This window comes from Salmo salar, unplaced genomic scaffold (assembly GCF_905237065.1).
Source record: "Salmo salar unplaced genomic scaffold, Ssal_v3.1, whole genome shotgun sequence".
NCBI classification, from domain to species: Eukaryota; Metazoa; Chordata; class Actinopteri; order Salmoniformes; family Salmonidae; genus Salmo; species Salmo salar.
The window spans coordinates 1-15,000 of NW_025550863.1; the positions used below are offsets into that span (position 1 = coordinate 1).

At 51.1% G+C, this 15,000-nt stretch overlaps 1 pseudogene; it reads left to right on the forward strand.

The window, feature by feature from the left end:
- The first annotated feature begins 4,475 nt into the window (after positions 1–4,475).
- The window catches only part of LOC106591297 (exportin-T-like), a 43,371-nt pseudogene continuing 32,846 nt past the window's right edge, over positions 4,476–15,000 (forward strand).

A 15,000-nucleotide genomic window follows, 5' to 3' on the forward strand; every position in this document is an offset into this window, starting at 1 on the left:
TTAGGTATTACTGTTGGAGCTAGAAACACAAGCATTAGGTATTACTGTTGGAGCTAGAAACACAAGCATTAGGTAATACTGTTGGAGCTAGAAACACAAGCATTAGGTATTACTGCTCGGAGCTAGAAACACAAGCATTAGGTATTACTGTACTGTTGGAGCTAGAAATACAAGCATTAGGTATTACTGTTGGAGCTAGAAACACAAGCATTAGGTATTACTGTTGGAGCTAGAAACACAAGCATTAGGTATTACTGTACTGTTGGAGCTAGAAACACAAGCATTAGGTATTACTGTACTGTTGGAGCTAGAAACACAAGCATTAGGTATTACTGTTGGAGCTAGAAACACAAGCATTAGGTATTACTGTACTGTTGGAGCTAGAAACACAAGCATTAGGTATTACTGTACTGTTGGAGCTAGAAACACCAGCATTAGGTATTACTGTACTGTTGGAGCTAGAAACACCAGCATTAGGTATTACTGTACTGTTGGAGCTAGAAACACAAGCATTAGGTATTACTGTTGGAGCTGGAAACACAAGCATTAGGTATTACTGCTGGAGCTAGAAACACCAGCATTAGGTATTACTGTACTGTTGGAGCTAGAAACACAAGCATTAGGTATTACTGTTGGAGCTAGAAACACAAGCATTAGGTATTACTGTACTGTTGGAGCTAGAAACACAAGCATTAGGTATTACTGTTGGAGCTAGAAACACAAGCATTAGGTATTACTGTTGGAGCTGGAAACACAAGCATTAGGTATTACTGCTGGAGCTAGAAACACCAGCATTAGGTATTACTGTACTGTTGGAGCTAGAAACACAAGCATTAGGTATTACTGTTGGAGCTAGAAACACAAGCATGAGGTATTACTGTACTGTTGGAGCTCGAAACACAAGCATTAGGTATTACTGTTGGAGCTAGAAACACAAGCATTAGGTATTACTGTTGGAGCTAGAAACACAAGCATTAGGTATTACTGTACTGTTGGAGCTAGAAACACAAGCATTAGGTATTACTGTACTGTTGGAGCTAGAAACACCAGCATAGGTATTACTGCACTGTTGGAGCTAGAAACACAAGCATTAGGTATTACTGTTGGAGCTAGAAACACAAGAGCATTAGGTATTACTGTACTGTTGGAGCTAGAAACACAAGCATTAGGTATTACTGTACTGTTGGAGCTAGAAACACCAGCATTAGGTATTACTGTACTGTTGGAGCTAGAAACACCAGCATTAGGTATTACTGTACTGTTGGAGCTAGAAACACAAGCATTAGGTATTACTGTACTGTTGGAGCTAGAAACACAAGCATTAGGTATTACTGTTGGAGCTAGAAACACAAGCATTAGGTATTACTGTACTGCTGGAGCTAGAAACACAAGCATTAGGTATTACTGTTTGAGCTAGAAACACAAGCATTAGGTATTACTGTTGGAGCTAGAAACACCAGCATTAGGTATTACTGTACTGTTGGAGCTAGAAACACAAGCATTAGGTATTACTGTTGGAGCTAGAAACACAAGCATTAGGTATTACTGTTGGAGCTAGAAACACAAGCATTAGGTATTACTGTTGGAGCTAGAAACACAAGCATTAGGTATTACTGTACTGTTGGAGCTAGAAACACCAGCATTAGGTACTACTGTACTGTTGGAGCTAGAAACACAAGCATTAGGTATTACTGTTGGAGCTAGAAACACCAGCATTAGGTATTACTGTTGGAGCTAGAAACACCAGCATTAGGTATTACTGTTGGAGCTAGAAACACCAGCATTAGATATTACTGTACTGTTGGAGCTAGAAAAACAAGCATTAGGTATTACTGTTGGAGCTGAAACACATGCATTAGGTATTACTGTTGGAGCTAGAAACACAAGCATTAGGTATTACTGTTGGAGCTAGAAACACAAGCATTAGGTATTACTGTTGGAGCTAGAAACACAAGCATTAGGTATTACTGTTGGAGCTTAGAAACACAAGCATTAGGTATTACTGTTGGAGCTAGAAACACAACGCATTAGGTATATGTTGGAGCTAGAAACACAAGCATTAGGTATTACTGTTGGAGCTAGAAACACAAGCATTAGGTATTACTGTTGGAGCTAGAAACACAAGCATTAGGTATTACTGTACTGTTGGAGCTAGAAATACAAGCATTAGGTATTACTGTACTGTTGGAGCTAGAAACACAAGCATTAGGTATTACTGTTGGAGCTAGAAACACAAGCATTAGGTATTACTGTACTGTTGGAGCTAGAAACACAAGCATTAGGTATTACTGTACTGCTGGAGCTAGAAACACAAGCATTAGGTATTACTGTTGGAGCTAGAAACACAAGCATTAGGTATAACTGTTGGAGCTAGAAACACCAGCATTAGGTATTACTGTTGGAGCTAGAAACACAAGCATTAGGTATTACTGTTGGAGCTAGAAACACAAGCATTAGGTATTACTGTTGGAGCTAGAAACACAAGCATTAGGTATTACTGTACTGTTGGAGCTAGAAACACAAGCATTAGGTATTACTGTTGGAGCTAGAAACACAAGCATTAGATATTACTGTACTGTTGGAGCTAGAAACACAAGCATTAGGTATTACTGTTGGAGCTAGAAACACAAGCATTAGGTATTACTGTTGGAGCTAGAAACACAAGCATTAGATATTACTGTACTGTTGGAGCTAGAAACACAAGCATTAGGTATTACTGTTGGAGCTAGAAACACAAGCATTAGGTATTACTGTACTGTTGGAGCTAGAAACACAAGCATTAGGTATTACTGTACTGTTGGAGCTAGAAACACAAGCATTAGGTATTACTGTTGGAGCTAGAAACACAAGCATTAGATATTACTGTACTGCTGGAGCTAGAAACACAAGCATTATGTATTACTGTTGGAGCTAGAAACACAAGCATTAGGTATTACTGTTGGAGCTAGAAACACAAGCATTAGGTATTACTGTTGGAGCTAGAAACACAAGCATTAGGTATTACTGTTGGAGCTAGAAACACCAGCATTAGGTATTACTGTACTGTTGGAGCTAGAAACACAAGCATTAGGTATTACTGTTGGAGCTAGAAACACAAGCATTAGGTATTACTGTTGGAGCTAGAAACACAAGCATTAGGTATTACTGTACTGTTGGAGCTAGAAACACCAGCATTAGGTATTACTGTTGGAGCTAGAAACACCAGCATTTCGCTGCAACTGTTTTGTTTTCTGCAGCATATGTGTATGTAACTGATTAGAAATATTGAGTCCATGTTGCATCATGCTAGCTATGTGTTGTGTAACTGTTAGCTACTTGGTACTGTGGACCTGAGGTTAGCTGCCGGGGTACGGCGGCCCTGAGGTTAGCTGCCGGGGTACGGCGGCGGCCCTGAGGTTAGCTGCCGGGTACGGCGGCGGCCCTGAGGTTAGCTGCCGGGTACGGCGGCGGACCTGAGGTTAGCTGCCGGGTACGGCGGCGGACCTGAGGTTAGCTGCCGGGTACGGCGGCGGCCTGAGGTTAGCTGCCGGGACGCGCGGCCCTGAGGTTAGCTGCCGGGGTACGGCGGCGGCCCTGAGGTTAGCTGCCGGGTACGGCGGCGGCCCTGAGGTTAGCTGCCGGGTACGGCGGCGGCCCTGAGGTTAGCTGCCGGGTACGGCGGCGGACCTGAGGTTAGCTGCCGGGATGCAGGCGGCGGACCTGAGGTTGCCGCCGGGACGCGGCGACGAGGTTAGCTGCCGGGTACGCCGGCGGACCTGAGGTTAGCTGCCGGGTACGGCGGCGGACCTGAGGTTAGCTGCCGGGTACGGCGGCGGACCTGAGGTTAGCTACTGGGTATTGTTCATAGTGTTCATTATGTAGAGCGGAGAGGCCAGTTACAGAGTCTGTCTGGCCCTCCCATCAGCGCCTGCATGTTTATGTTGACTCAGCGTTACGCTGTGTGTGTGTGTGTGTGTGTCAAACAAACAATACTAGCCACACACACTCGCTGACACTCGCAGTGCCATGCAGGCCACTACACTGCTGTGCTAGCTAGTTAGCTACTGTTGTTCACTGTCCTGGGCATGCTGGTCAGCTGCCACTGAGTCAATGAAGCAATCACACAATGGAACTCAACAGCACCACTAGCTAAGAAGTGGAGGCTAGCTCTGTGCTAGGGAGCGGAGGCTAGCTCTGTGCTAGGGAGCGGAGGCTAGCTCTGTGCTAGGGAGCGGAGGCTAGCTCTGTGCTAGGGAGCGGAGGCTAGCTCTGTGCTAGGGAGCCGAAGGCCAGCCCTGTGCCAGGAGCGGAGGCTAGCCCTGTGCCAGGAGCGGAGGCTAGCCCTGTGCCAGGGAGCGGGAGGCTAGCCCCTGTGCCAGGGAGCGGAGGCAGGCCCCTGTGCCAGGGAGCGGAGGCTAGCCCCTGTGCCAGGGAGCGGAGGCTAGCCCTGTGCCAGGGAGCGGAGGCTAGCCCTGTGCCAGGGAGCGGAGGCTAGCTCTATAAAGTTACAGTGGTTATGTAAGTTACCCATGTTTCTTTAGCTACTCATCATAACTGCCATTTGGTAAACGTGGGTGTATTTGAATGTATTCCATAGATTACAATGGGTTTCAAATCTGGCAGATTTCACACATCATCATCATCATCGTTCTTCCTTGTGTGTGTGTTATGGTTGGTAACGTGTGTGTGAGAGAGAATCCAAAACAGTGTTCAGTAAATTATCTCAGACTTTCAAATCTCAAACTTTCAAAAATGTATAGTTACATATCAGCATATTTCTTTTTGATGGTATCGTAATATAATTTATCTTCGGTTGGCTGTAGCTGCACCAAAACTCCAGTATGTTTCCGTCATCACTTGTTCTCTGTCTTTTAAATGAGGAGACCTATTTTGTTTTGTTTTCAGCACTTTTTATTTTAATTTCCATGACTGATCAAAACTTGTTTTCTCGGGCCTCCCGAGTGGCGTTGGGCGGTCCTAAGGTACTGCATCGCAGTGCTTGTGGCATCATTATAGACCCGGGTTCGATCCCAGGCTGTGTCACATCCCGGGGGGACCTATGAGGCGACGCACAGTTGGCCCAGCGCCGTCGTCCGGGTTAGGGGAGAGTTTGGCCCAGCGCCGTCGTCCGGGTTAGGGGAGAGTTTGGCCGGCCGGGATATCCTTGTCCCGCTCGCGCCCAGCGACTCCTTGTGGCGGGCCGGGTGCCTGTAAGCTGACTTCCGGTCGCCAGCTGGACGGTATTTCCTCCGAGACATTGGTGCGGCTGGCTTCCGGTTAAGCGAGCAGTGTGTCAAGAAGCAGAGCGGCTTGGCGGGGTCGTGTTTCAGAGAACGCACGGCTCTCGACCTTCGCCTGTCCCGAGTCCGTACGGGAGTTGCAGAGATGGGACAAGCCTGTAACTACGAATTTGGATATCGCGAAATTGGGGAGAAAAGAGTTAAACGTTTTTATTTTTTATTTTAATAACAAAACTTGTTTTCTCTTGTCGCTCTGCAGCAGACATATTGGTGAGCAATATGTTTGGAACATCAAATTACAATAAAATCACAGTATCAAATCGCAGTGTAAATATAGAATCTCAATACATATGGAGTCATGAGAATTGCAAAACACTTTGTATTGGCACCTTAGTTTCGCGATCTCGTATTCTGAGGTCCCTGGCGATTCCCAGCCCTAATTGTTGTTATTATTGTTGTTGTTGTTGTTGATGTGTAGATGTGCTTGGCCCGCCGGAGGGGAGCAACAGAAGACAGTGAAACTACAGTGGAGGGAACCAGCAGCTAACCTTCTCATGGCCTGCCAGTCTGTCTCCATTAGCAACATGGACGAGCAGGCCCTGCTGGGGCTCAACCCTAACGCAGACGCCTGCTATAGGCAGAAGGTAAGTCTCATTACTGTGTGTGTGTGTGTGTGTGCAGTTCATTCATGTGTTTGTAGAGGACAAATCTTGCGGTTGTTGTCTCCTGGAAATGATTCTCAGACCCATGTGGACTGATCCATGTAGACTGATCCATGTAGACTGATCCATGTAGACTCTCCATCCATGGGACTTGACACGTTCTCTCCGCGTTAAGTTGTAACTGGTGCTGTTTACAGAGTCCAGTACCCATCAGGAAGTTAAATAATGGCTACAGGAAGTCAATGAGTGTGTTAGAATGGATCTCTACAGACCAATAGGCCTCTATATACAGTAATATACACATATATTCAGTAATACAACAGCAATAGCTGTGGAGCACAGGGCTTCCCCCGGGGATCTGCTGTGGGACACGAGGCTTCCACCGGGGTTCTGCTGTGGGACACGAGGCTTCCACCAGGGGGATCTGCTGTGGAACACGAGGCTTCCAACGGGGTTCTGCTGTGGGACACGAGGCTTCCACCGGGGATCTGCTGTGGAACACGAGGCTTCCACCGGGGATCTGCTGTGGAACACGAGGCTTCCACGGGGTTCTGCTGTGGAACACGAGGCTTCCACCGGGGTTCTGCTGTGGAACACGAGGCTTCCACCGGGGTTCTGCTGTGGAACACGAGGCTTCCAACGGGGTTCTGCTGTGGAACACGAGGCTTCCAACGGGGTTCTGCTGTGGAACACGAGGCTTCCACCGGGGTTCTGCTGTGGAACACGAGGCTTCCACCGGGGTTCTGCTGTGGAACACGAGGCTTCCACCGGGGTTCTGCTGTGGAACACGAGGCTTCCACCAGGGGGTTCTGCTGTGGAACACGAGGCTTCCACCGGGGTTCTGCTGTGGAACACGAGGCTTCCACCGGGCTTTTTCAGATGGTGGCCTACACAGAAATACATGTCTAGACGTCCACACCAACTCTGTGTCCTTGAGCCAGCCAGCCAGTGAGCCAGCCAGTGAGCCAGCCAGTGAGCCAGCCAGCCAGCCAGTGAGCCAGCCAGCCAGCCAGTGAGCCAGCCAGCCAGCCAGTGAGCCAGCCAGCCAGCCAGTGAGCCAGCCAGCCAGTGAGCCAGCCAGTGAGCCAGCCAGAATGCAGAATGTGGTAGTTGTGTGAGATTCAGAAGCTTCTTTCTTTCTCTCACTCCCTTTTCTAACCCTTGTTTCTCTCTCTGCCCCTCTCTCTCTGCCCCTCTTTGCTCTCTCTCTGCCCCTCTCTCTCTGCCCCTCTCTCTCTCTGCCTCTCTCTCTCTGCCCCTCTCTCTCTCTGCCCCTCTCTCTCTCTGCCCCTCTCTCTCTCTGCCCCCCTCTCTGCCCCCTCTCTCTGCCCCCCTCTCTCTGCCCCCCTCTCTCTGCCCCCTCTCTCTGCCCCCTCTCTCTCTGCCCCTCTCTCTCTCTGCCCCTCTCTCTCTCTCTCTGCCCCTCTCTCTCTCTCTGCCCCTCTCTCTCTCTCTCTGCCCTCTCTCTCTCTCTGCCCTCTCTCTCTCTCTGCCCTCTCTCTCTCTCTCTGCCCTCTCTCTCTCTCTCTCTGCCCCTCTCTCTCTCTCTCTCTGCCCCTCTCTCTCTCTCTCTCTGCCCCTCTCTCTCTCTCTCTGCCCCTCTCTCTCTCTCTCTCTGCCCCTCTCTCTCTCTCTCTGCCCTCTCTCTCTCTCTCTCTCTGCCCCTCTCCCCTCTCTCTCTCTCTCTGCCCCTCTCTCTCTCTCTCTGCCCCTCTCTCTCTCTCTCTCTCTGCCCTCTCTCTCTCTCTCTGCCCCTCTCTCTCTCTCTCTGCCCCTCTCTCTCTCTCTCTCTGCCCCTCTCTCTCTCTCTCCCCTCTCTCTCTCTCTCTGCCCTCTCTCTCTCCTCCTCAGGCGATGGTGTATTTTGAGCAGTTGAAGGAGTCCCAGGATGCCTGGGAGGTGTGTGCAGAGGCCCTGGCTAAAGGCATTTACAGGTGAGACCCATTTAGTTGGTAGGATTCTGATTAGAGACGGGACAGAATCCTTCTAGTCCCACCTGGGAGGTTTCAGATTCCAACCTGTTCGACTGCTTGGTCCCCCTGTTGGTCCCCCTGTTGGTCCCCCTGTTGGTCCCCCCCTGTTGGTCCCCCCCTGTTGGTCCCCCCTGTTGGTCCCCCTGTTGGTCCCCCCCTGTTGGTCCCCCTGTTGGTCCCCCTGTTGGTCTCCCCTGTTGGTCCCCCTGTTGGTCCCCCTGTTGGTCTCCCCTGTTGGTCTCCCCTGTTGGTCCCCCCTGTTGGTCCTTATCTGGTCCCCCTGTTGGTCCCCCTGTTGGTCCCCCCTGTTGGTCCCCCCCTGTTGGTCCCCCTGTTGGTTCCCCCTGTTGGTCCCCCCTGTTGGTCCCCCTGTTGGTCCTTATCTGGTCCCCCTGTTGGTCCCCCCTGTTGGTCCCCCCCTGTTGGTCCCCCCTGTTGGTCCCCCCTGTTGGTCCCCCCTGTTGGTCCCCCTGTTGGTCCCCCCTGTTGGTCCCCCCTGTTGGTCCCCCCTGTTGGTCCCCCCTGTTGGTCCCCCCTGTTGGTCTCCCCTGTTGGTCCCCCCTGTTGGTCCCCCCTGTTGGTCCCCCCCTGTTGGTCTCCCCTGTTGGTCCCCCTGTTGGTCCCCCCTGTTGGTCTCCCCTGTTGGTCCCCCTGTTGGTCTCCCCTGTTGGTCCCCCTGTTGGTCTCCCTGTTGGTCCCCCCTGTTGGTCTCCCCTGTTGGTCTCCCTGTTGGTCCCCCCCTGTTGGTCCCCCTGTTGGTCCCCCCCTGTTGGTCCCCCTGTTGGTCTCCCCTGTTGGTCTCCCCTGTTGGTCCCCCTGTTGGTCCCCCCTGTTGGTCCCCCTGTTGGTCCCCCCTGTTGGTCCCCCCCTGTTGGTCCCCCCTGTTGGTCTCCCCTGTTGGTCCCCCCTGTTGGTCCCCCTGTTGGTCCTCCCTGTTGGTCCCCCCTGTTGGTCCCCCCTGTTGGTCCCCCCTGTTGGTCCTTATCTGGTCCCCCCTGTTGGTCCCCCCCTGTTGGTCTCCCCTGTTGGTCCCCCCTGTTGGTCTCCCCTGTTGGTCTCCCTGTTGGTCTCCCTGTTGGTCTCCCCTGTTGGTCTCCCTGTTGGTCCCCCTGTTGGCCTCCCCTGTTGGCCCCCCTGTTGGTCCCCCCTGTTGGTCCCCCCTGTTGGTCTCCCCTGTTGGTCCCCCCTGTTGGTCTCCCCTGTTGGTCCTCCCTGTTGGTCCTTATCTGGTCCCCCTGTTGGTCTCCCCTGTTGGTCTCCCCTGTTGGTCTCCCGGTTGGTCCCCCCTGTTGGTCCCTCCTGTTGGTCCCCCCTGTTGGTCCCCCCTGTTGGTCCCCCCTGTTGGTCCCCCTGTGTTGGTTCCCCCCCTGTGTTGGCTCCCCCCTGTGTTGGTTCCCCCTGTGGTGGATGTATTGTAATAATAACCCTGTGTTGGTCCCCCCCTGTGTTGGTCCCCCTGTGTTGGTTCCCCCCCCTGTGTTGGCTCCCCCCTGTGTTGGTCCCCCCTGTGGTGGATGTATTGTAATAATAACCCTGTGTTGGTCCCCCCTGTGGTGGATGTATTGTAATAATAACCCTGTGTTGGTCCCCCCTGTGGTGGATGTATTGTAATAATAACCCTGTGTTGGTCCCCCCTGTGTTGGTCCCCCCTGTGGTGGATGTATTGTAATAATAACCCTGTGTTGGTCCCCCCTGTGGTGGATGTATTGTAATAATAACCCTGTGTTGGTCCCCCCTGTGGTGGATGTATTGTAATAATAACCCTGTGTTGGTCCCCCCTGTGTTGGTCCCCCCTGTGTTGGTCCCCCCTGTGGTGGATGTATTGTAATAATAACCCTGTGTTGGTCCCCCCTGTGTTGGTCCCCCCTGTGGTGGATGTATTGTAATAATAACCCTGTGTTGGTCCCCCCTGTGGTGGATGTATTGTAATAATAACCCTGTGTTGGTCCCCCTGTGGTGGATGTATTGTAATAATAACCCTGTGTTGGTCCCCCTGTGTTGGTCCCCCCCTGTGGTGGATGTATTGTAAATAATAACCCTGTGTTGGTCCCCCCCTGTGGTGGATGTATTGTAATAATAACCCTGTGTTGGTCCCCCCTGTGTTGGTCCCCCCTGTGGTGGATGTATTGTAATAATAACCCTGTGTTGGTCCCCCCCTGTGGTGGATGTATTGTAATAATAACCCTGTGTTGGTCCCCCCTGTGGTGGATGTATTGTAATAATAACCCTGTGTTGGTCCCCCCCTGTGTTGGTCCCCCCTGTGGTGGATGTATTGTAATAATAACCCTGTGTTGGTCCCCCTGTGGTGGATGTATTGTACCCTGTGTTGGTCCCCCTGTGGTGGATGTATTGTAATAATAACCCTGTGTTGGTCCCCCCGGTGTTGGTCCCCTGTGTGGATGTATTGTAATAATAACCCTGTGTTGGTCCCCCCCTGTGTTGGTCCCCCCTGTGGTGGATGTATTGTAATAATAACCCTGTGTTGGTCCCCCCTGTGTTGGTCCCCCCTGTGGTGGATGTATTGTAATAATAACCCTGTGTTGGTCCCCCCTGTGGTGGATGTATTGTAATAATAACCCTGTGTTGGTCCCCCTGTGTTGGTCCCCCCCTGTGGTGGATGTATTGTAATAATAACCCTGTGTTGGTCCCCCTGTGTTGGTCCCCCCTGTGGTGGATGTATTGTAATAATAACCCTGTGTTGGTCCCCCCTGTGTTGGTCCCCCTGTGGTGGATGTATTGTAATAATAACCCTGTGTTGGTCCCCCTGTGGTGGATGTATTGTAATAATAACCCTGTGTTGGTCCCCCCTGTGGTGGATGTATTGTAATAATAACCCTGTGTTGGTCCCCCCTGTGGTGGATGTATTGTAATAATAACCCTGTGTTGGTCCCCCCTGTGGTGGATGTATTGTAATAATAACCCTGTGTTGGTCCCCCCTGTGTTGGTCCCCCCTGTGGTGGATGTATTGTAATAATAACCCTGTGTTGGTCCCCCCTGTGTTGGTCCCCCCTGTGGTGGATGTATTGTAATAATAACCCTGTGTTGGTCCCCCCTGTGGTGGATGTATTGTAATAATAACCCTGTGTTGGTCCCCCCCCTGTGGTGGATGTATTGTAATAATAACCCTGTGTTGGTCCCCCCCTGTGGTGGATGTATTGTAATAATAACCCTGTGTTGGTCCCCCCCTGTGTTGGTTTCCCCCCTGTGGTGGAGTGTATTGTAATAATAACCCTGTGTTGGTCCCCCTGTGGTGGATGTATTGTAATAATAACCCTGTGTTGGTCCCCCCTGTGTTGGTCCCCCCTGTGGTGGATGTATTGTAATAATAACCCTGTGTTGGTCCCCCCTGTGTTGGTCCCCCCTGTGGTGGATGTATTGTAATAATAACCCTGTGTTGGTCCCCCCTGTGTTGGTCCCCCCTGTGGTGGATGTATTGTAATAATAACCCTGTGTTGGTCCCCCCCTGTGGTGGATGTATTGTAATAATAACCCTGTGTTGGTCCCCCCTGTGGTGGATGTATTGTAATAATAACCCTGTGTTGGTCCCCCCTGTGGTGGATGTATTGTAATAATAACCCTGTGTTGGTCCCCCCTGTGTTGGTCCCCCTGTGGTGGATGTATTGTAATAATAACCCTGTGTTGGTCCCCCCTGTGGTGGATGTATTGTAATAATAACCCTGTGTTGGTCCCCCCTGTGGTGGATGTATTGTAATAATAACCCTGTGTTGGTTCCCCCTGTGGTGGATGTATTGTAATAATAACCCTGTGTTGGTCCCCTGTGTTGGTCCCCCCTGTGGTGGATGTATTGTAATAATAACCCTGTGTTGGTCCCCCCTGGGGTCCTGTGGTGGATGTATTGTAATAATAACCCTGTGTTGGTCCCCCCCTGTGTTGGTCCCCCCCTGTGGTGGATGTATTGTAATAATAACCCTGTGTTGGTCCCCCTGTGTTGGTCCCCCCTGTGGTGGATGTATTGTAATAATAACCCTGTGTTGGTCCCCCCTGTGGTGGATGTATTGTAATAATAACCCTGTGTTGGTCCCCCTGTGGTGGATGTATTGTAATAATAACCCTGTGTTGGTCCCCCCCTGTGGTGGATGTATTGTAATAATAACCCTGTGTTGGTCCCCCCTGTGGTGGATGTATTGTAATAATAACCCTGTGTTGGTCCCCCCCTGTGGTGGATGTATTGTAATAATAACCCTGTGTTGGTTCCCCCTGTGTTGGTCCCCCCTGTGGTGGATGTATTGTAATAATAACCCTGTGTTGGTCCCCCTGTGTTGGTCCCCCCCCTGTGGTGGATGTATTGTAATAATAACCCTGTGTTGGTCCCCCCTGTGTTGGTCCCCCTGTGTTGGTCCCCCCCTGTGGTGGATGTATTGTAATAATAACCCTGTGTTGGTCCCCCCCTGTGTTGGTCCCCCTGTGGTGGATGTATTGTAATAATAACCCTGTGTTGGTCCCCCCCTGTGGTGGATGTATTGTAATAATAACCCTGTGTTGGTCCCCCCTGTGGTGGTCCCCCCTGTGGTGGATGTATTGTAATAATAACCCTGTGTTGGTCCCCCCTGTGGTGGTCCCCCCCTGTGGTGGATGTATTGTAATAATAACCCTGTGTTGGTTCCCCCTGTGGTGGATGTATTGTAATAATAACCCTGTGTTGGTCCCCCTGTGGTGGTCCCCCTGTGGTGGATGTATTGTAATAATAACCCTGTGTTGGTCCCCCTGTGTTGGTCCCCCCCCTGTGGTGGATGTATTGTAATAATAACCCTGTGTTGGTTCCCCCTGTGGTGGATGTATTGTAATAATAACCCTGTGTTGGTCCCCCTGTGTTGGTCCCCCTGTGGTGGATGTATTGTAATAATAACCCTGTGTTGGTCCCCCCTGTGTTGGTCCCCCCTGTGGTGGATGTATTGTAATAATAACCCTGTGTTGGTCCCCCTGTGTTGGTCCCCCCTGTGGTGGATGTATTGTAATAATAACCCTGTGTTGGTCCCCCTGTGGTGGATGTATTGTAATAATAACCCTGTGTTGGTCCCCCCTGTGTTGGTCCCCCTGTGGTGGATGTATTGTAATAATAACCCTGTGTTGGTCCCCTGTGTTGGTCCCCCCCTGTGGTGGATGTATTGTAATAATAACCCTGTGTTGGTCCCCCTGTGTTGGTCCCCCTGTGGTGGATGTATTGTAATAATAACCCTGTGTTGGTCCCCCTGTGTTGGTCCCCCCTGTGTTGGTCCCCCCCCTGTAGTTGGTCCCCCCTGTGGTGGATGTATTGTAATAATAACCCTGTGTTGGTCCCCCCTGTGTTGGTCCCCCTGTGGTGGATGTATTGTAATAATAACCCTGTGTTGGTCCCCCCTGTGTTGGTCCCCCCTGTGGTGGATGTATTGTAATAATAACCCTGTGTTGGTCCCCCTGTGGTGGATGTATTGTAATAATAACCCTGTGTTGGTCCCCCCTGTGTTGGTCCCCCCTGTGGTGGATGTATTGTAATAACTTTATTTATACCTCTCTCAGTGACGACCATGTGAAGTTCTTCTGTTTCCCAAGTCCTGGAGCACCAGATCAAGTACAGGTGAGAGGAGGAGGGAGAGGAGGAGGAGGAGGAGGAGGAGGAGGGGAGGAGGAGGAGGAGGGGAGGAGGAGGAGGGGGTGAGAGGAGGAGGGAGGATGGGGAGGAGGAGGAGGAGGAGGGGGAGGAGGGAGGAGGAGAGAGGAGGAGGAGGAGGAGGAGAGGGGAGGAGGGGAAGAGGATGGGGGGAGGATGAGGAGGAGGGGGGTGAGAGGAGGAGGGGTGGAGGGTGGAGGGAGGAGGAGGAGGAGGAGGAGGAGGAGGAGGGGAGGATGGGGGAGATGGGAGGGAGGAGAGGCATCACCTCTGTCAGCTGTCATCGTGCTACTAGTCTGGTCTGATAGATGATGAATTAGGATGACAGGTTGACTGTTCCTCCAATCCCATTGACTGTTCCTCCAATCCCATTGACTGTTCCTCCAATCCCATTGACTGTTCCTCCAATCCCATTGACTGTTCCTCCAATCCCATTGACTCCAGGTTGACTGTTCCTCCAATCCCATTGACTCCGGTTGACTGTTCCTCCAATCCCATTGACTCCAGGTTGACTGTTCCTCCAATCCCATTGACTCCAGGTTGACTGTTCCTCCAATCCCATTGACTCCAGGTTGACTGTTCCTCCAATCCCATTGACTCCAGGTTGACTGTTCCTCCAATCCCATTGACTCCAGGTTGACTGTTCCTCCAATCCCATTGACTCCAGGTTGACTGTTCCCCCAATCCCATTGACTGTTCCTCCAATCCCATTGACTCCAGGTTGACTGTTCCTCCAATCCCGTTGACTCCAGGTTGACTGTTCCTCCAATCCTGTTGACTCCAGGTTGACTGTTCCTCCAATCCCGTTGACTCCAGGTTGACTGTTCCTCCAATCCCGTTGACTCTAGGTTGACTGTTCCTCCAATCCCGTTGACTCCAGGTTGACTGTTCCTCCAATCCCGTTGACTCCAGGTTGACTGTTCCTCCAATCCCGTTGACTCCAGGTTGACTGTTCCTCCAATCCCGTTGACTCCAGGTTGACTGTTCCTCCAATCCGTTGGCTCCAGGTTGACTGTTCCTCCAATCCCGTTGACTCTAGGTTGACTGTTCCTCCAATCCCATTGACTCCAGGTTGACTGTTCCTCCAATCCCATTGACTCCAGGTTGACTGTTCCTCCAATCCCATTGACTGTTCCTCCAATCCCATTGACTGTTCCTCCAATCCCATTGACTGTTCCTCCAATCCCATTGACTCCAGGTTGACTGTTCCTCCAATCCCATTGACTCCAGGTTGACTGTTCCTCCAATCCCATTGACTCCAGGTTGACTGTTCCTCCAATCCCATTGACTCCAGGTTGACTGTTCCTCCAATCCCATTGACTCCAGGTTGACAGTTCCTCCAATCCCATTGACTCCAGGTTGACTGTTCCTCCAATCCCATTGACTCCAGGTTGACTGTTCCTCCAATCCCATTGACTCCAGGTTGACTGTTCCTCCAATCCCATTGACTCCAGGTTGACTGTTCCTCCAATCCCATTGACTCCAGGTTGACTGTTCCTCCAATCCCATTGACTCCAGGTTGACTGTTCCCCCATTCC